This window comes from Lolium perenne, chromosome 7, assembly GCF_019359855.2.
Source record: "Lolium perenne isolate Kyuss_39 chromosome 7, Kyuss_2.0, whole genome shotgun sequence".
NCBI lineage: Eukaryota > Viridiplantae > Streptophyta > Magnoliopsida > Poales > Poaceae > Lolium > Lolium perenne.
The window spans coordinates 210,420,659-210,426,401 of NC_067250.2; positions in this window are offsets into that span (position 1 = coordinate 210,420,659).

Here is a 5,743-nt window from a genome sequence, read left to right on the forward strand (position 1 = left end):
CTTTAAATATCTAGTATGTATTACATTATTGTACAGAGGAAGTACAAATTGATTCAAAAATCGAAGCTTACTAAACTTGGCCAAATATATAGAAGAAAATATATGAACAACCAAAACATTAAGTAAGTACATTATGGAAATATATCCTAATAATCTTATGATAACTCTATTAATATTGGTTTGGTGTTTTAGTTCTTTATATTTTTTCATATATGCTTGGTTGAACTTGAGCATAATTGACTTCACTTGCAAAATAGGTGAGTTTTAACTAAATTTAGAGGTCACATTTTGTGATGTAGGGAGTAAAAACTTGCAACTAGCAAGCCTGGTTAGACCTTCATGCAACGCAGCCGGTAGATAGAAACCTCATGTTGAGATAAAAAATCGAAGGCAGGCCGCACGCCGTCGCATGCATCACGCGCGTCGGCTCAGCTTTGAAGAAGAGACGCATGCGTCGGTGCGGGAGAATTGGCGGCGCGAAGCGGGGAGAAACCCAGGGCGCGCGTCTTTGACCAGCTCCCGCTTAAATCCACTCGATTCCCGCTCGGTGTCTCCGTCCCTGTGTTGTCCTTGGATCCTTGCTGCTGTCTGGCTGCGCTGTCGAGTGTCGACGGTCGAAATAGTGCAGGAATATCTCGCTGTAATTTGCTAGTAACCTGTGTAGAAGCATTCAGGTAACAGCTGGGGTTAGTTGGTTAACTAGTACTATCCTCCGTCCCAAATTAGTTGTCTCAAGTTTGTTAAAATATGGATGCATAAAGACACTAAAACAAGTCTAGATACATCCATATTTAAAAAAAATTGGGACAACTAATTTGGGACGGAGGGAGTACTACTTCAGTATGCAGATGCAGGCATGAGCTGGGCGGCCAGCTCCTCTTTCGAAATCTCCGATGCTACTGTTCCAGCAGCCAGTGTATAGCTTCGAGGCTCCTGCGTCTTCTCGAATCTCAATCTCGGCAGCGCGTATACGTTGATTCTTCGAATACTCCTTCAAATAATTTATGGCTTTAGGAAGAGAGGCCTTAAAAGTAGCACTAACAACAGCGGAAAACTCAAAGTGTAGTCCGAGCTACACATCTCCTGTTTTCTTTTACAAAATTCGAATTCAACATTTAAAGTTTTAAAATAATCAGAAAAAAATCTGAATGTAGCCAACGATGTATTCTACCACTGTGCAAATTTTCAGGGTGAAATACGTTATGTTAGAGGCTACACAAAAATGGCAATTCTGACAAATGTTGGAGGTGTCAAAATCTGTACTGTTCACGTTTTCAGATTCATGGATTTGTGAATTTTGCACAGCCCAAAATACTGAGTCTTTCGCATTGCTCTTTTTTCAAAGTCGTAGAGTACATCATTATTTACCTATAGAATTTTGTTCCTAATTTTTCGAAACTACAAGATGCCATTTTTTGAATTTTTTAAAAAGCGGGCTGCATGTAACCGGAGCTACAAAATGCCACACTCTAACAACTGCATGATGCCATGCATTTTAGAGGCAAATCATATATATGTCATTATCACATGCTTGACAACGCTACATGACTCCGAACATACCAATTTAGAGAGCTACTGCACATTTCGAGAAAAAAATTAACTACTAATTTGATCAATAAAATATAAGATATATATCATAAAAATTATATTATTGAAAATAAGTTTTGAATACGAATCCAATGGTATAATTTTTATGATATATATCTCATATTTTGTTGACCAAATTTGTAGTCAAACTTATTTCTCGAAATGTGTAATTACATGTAAACCGGTATGGAGGGAGTACTACCCACTATGGTTAATTTAATTGCTACCCCCGTATATATTTATTCTACTTCCTTTAATCTATAATTGTTATTGGTATAGTACCAATTTTATGTAACGTTTGTACTTTCTCCTTCCATAAAAGAATGTTTTGGATTTATCTAAATTCAGATGTATCTGTACACTAAATAATATATTCATATATCAAATTTTAAATAAATCTAAAATATCTTTTCATGAATAGAGGGACATCTAAATTATTGACACTTATTTTGGATCCCAAGGAGTAAAATGTATCTTTTGACAACCGTGCATACGACACCATGGTGTCTCGTGTCTATCCCACAATTAATCTAGTGGCTTGCTACGCTTCTTTCACACATGTTAATGGTTCGATGGTCCATCCAAGTACGAAAATTGTAATGGTGTACTCTCATCGTTTCATATTACTCCACATTAGGGTTTAATCAAAGTTAAGATTTGTAATCTTTAACCAGCTATCAATAATAAAATATTAATAGTTCAATGTAAATGATACGATGGTACATTCCATTACGGTACTAATCACATCATTTTATTTCCTAATTAGTAATATATTTTTACATTTAACTAGTCAAATGTGGCAATGTTTGACTTTGATCATGCGGAGTACTTCCTTCGTTTTAATATATACGGTCACTAAGTATTCCAAGCTAAAACTTGACTAACAATTTGATCAATAAAATATAGGTTATATAACACTAAAAGCATATCGTTGGAAACAACCTTATAATATGAATCCAATAATATATTTTTGGTGTCATATAACTTATATTACGGTTCTGATCATATTATTTGTATTGTCTAGATAATAATATACTTTTACATATAACTAGTCAAACGTGGCAATATTCGACTTTGATCATATAGAGTAATGTGAAACACAAATTAGCTAGGGATTGCTAAGGGCCCAAGAACACAAATTACAGTTAAATTTTGAGTAATATTTAAAAATTTAGCATAAATATGAAAGATATCTTTAAGAAAAATTTCGGAGTAGGGGGCCATGCCCCCCTCCCTACCTCTTCCTCTTCCTCTCCCTCTTCCTATCTTCCCCTCTTCCTCTCTATCTCCCCCTCCACCCTCCCTCTCTCTCCCTCTCTATCTCACTCTATGTATCTATATAACAAATTCACCCTCTTGGTCTCCATCTTCCTCTCTGTATCTCGAGTGCCCTGCTCCTACTAGCAATGGCTTTTGGATAACCATGTATAGTCGTTCTTGCGTCTGCTTTGACATTTGTCCTTGGCTACAGAGGGCGAGAACGTGACATGCATGCCAACAATAACAACATGGGCTAACTGTGTGGCGGCGATAAGGTTGCGCGGGCTTGACATCAACGGTGGCAGTGTGCGACGCTGCAACATGATCAACAATGGATAGTGTCGGCCCATAGGGCAGGGTAGAGGGACTCACTATGTGCCCCAACACATTTGTTTGTAGGGCGTGACTATTTCTCAGTCTACTGAGAACTAACTTCGTTCTCGGTCAGATGATGTCATCAAAGTTCAGTTGCAACTCATGTTGCTACTCGTGACAAGCACAAATCACGATATAAATTGAATGGTGTAAAACTTGACTGTGCACAAAGTTCGTTCTCACCTAGCTGAGAACTATCAAATCACTTGTTTGTAACTTTGTATACTTGTACGTACACTTCTACACTTGAGGCGAAGCAGTGTACAATTGTTGCCTGCCAAAACCCACCGGCGAGCAGCGACGGGCAACACGGAGAGCCGGGAGGCTCCCAGGACTGTTGGTGGGCCCTGGTCCCTCGGGCGACGGCCCGCAATGCTCCGGCACACGTCCAAGCTGGTGCAAGGGCGTGCCACCTGACCTATACCTGGTCAGAAAGGTGATGGATTGCTTCGACTAGTTTCCTGCATGGCACACACGTAAACATTAAATACGAGCCTCGGTCGGCTCTCGGGTTATCCTGTGAATCGGCTCAAGGAGCCGATCCACCCATGATTCGCATTGGATCTACGATAGCATGGTGGTCCTGCTTGATCAATACTAAGTTAAAACGATCTACGACGATTTAGGGTTCTCACCACATAACCGGAACGTCCTACACGTAGTTGAGCCTGGCAGACACGAAAGATAATAGAAAACCAGCCCTAGACAAGGCCTAAAAACCAACGTAGAGTTGATTCCCGGAACATCCCCTCTAGGACCAGCAAACTACACCTTACGCACTACTGGATCATTCAACCCGTTTGCAAGGCCTAACTATATGGATATCAAACTAATCCTTGAAGAACAAGGAACAATCATAACAGATCGAATCTACTAAATAAAGACTAAGCAAGGTGCTGCACTTACACCTAAGATAAGTGCGAGGGCAGCTAGATATCTAGGGATAGCATAACTAGATAAATATATCAAGAAAGTACCAATGCTAACCCTAACATATCTATGATAACGGTGTTGCTCGCCATCAACAAGACTTCAGTACGAGCAACACATAAACAAGATACTGCCTAGATCGCGAGATGCGATCTAGGCAGCATGACGCTTACCCGGAAGAAACCCTCGAAAACAAGGGGTGGCGATGCGCCTAGATTGGTTTGTTGCGAACGTGATCGTCCTCCTTTCTCAATAACCCTAGATACATATTTATAGTCCGTAGACTTTCTAACTTGGGAATAAACCCATCCGTGTACGAGCTAAACTCTATCTCTTAATTCTAACCGACACGTAACCTACTATAATTTACAGATACACGGGCAATCTAGCCCAAACTCTTATACAAGGCCGGTTCAGGAATATTTTCCATGCATATTCTCTAAGCCCATCTCAATCACGGCCCACCTCTGACTTGGTTAAAATCTGGTGATAACACATGCCTCCCTGGTTTTGGTAATGATAATTCCAAAACCACTCTGTTTTTCTTCGTCGGGTCATGTCGTGGCAGAGCAGAACCGTCACAGTATCCTTTCATCATGATGCCTTGCCTTCTCAACTTCTCTGCACGATTTGACAGTTTTTTGGCACCACTTCCTCGGAAACCGCTGTAGCATTAAATCTCCACTATATCCCCTTTATTTAACCGCGCCGAGCAGTTCGCCTCTTCATCCTCTTGCTCCGTACTAGCCATCGACAAAAAAAAACCCCTTCCTCTGCAGCCATTTCTTCCTCCTCCTCTTCCTCTGCCTCATCGGGTCTCTCCTCCTTATCTTCTTCCTCTCGCGAGCCGACGCCGGAGTGGGACTCGCTGGCGGCGTACGATATCCACGCCCCAACGAAGTGGGACAAGGAGGACCATGATTCCTCCGTCTGGTCCGAGGATGACAAGTCCTTGACCGACGGAGACGACGACTTCCAGTTCCTCGCCAATGGGGAGCTGGAGGCGGAGAGCGAGGATGACCTCTTCTCCTGGGACGACTTCACCTCCTCCGACGAGGAGGAGGAAGAGGAGGACGACGATTCCTCCGATGAGTACCCGCCGACGAAGCGCTTCCGCGCCGGGTCGGATGACGACGACGATGACGACGACGATGAGGAGGAAGAAGCCCCTGCCGAGGGCTACGGGACCAGCGACGAGGAGCTCGCCGGCAGCAGCGCCGACGGCAGCTACGACGGCGACGACGAGGGCAGCGACGGCCCTTAGATTAGGGACTACTAGCATAGGACTAGTAGTAGCAATCAACTCCTCTTTTGTTCTTCTTTTCTTGAGAAATCGGCTCTTCTCTGTAAAAAAATCCCTCTTTATCTATGAAGAAAATATTTCTATGTCGATTTTGCTTTCATATCAATTTTGCCGATTGTCAAAGCAAGTCAACGCGCAAAGAGCCGATGGCAGCGCATCGGCATTTACCATAAAACGCAAGTAAGGCCAAATGAGTTGCCTATTCAAATGGTAACCTGCAACCTTTGCCTGAGAGAGTAAACTCAGATCCCCAAATCGCCGCTCGAACAGATCCAACTCACAGCCACG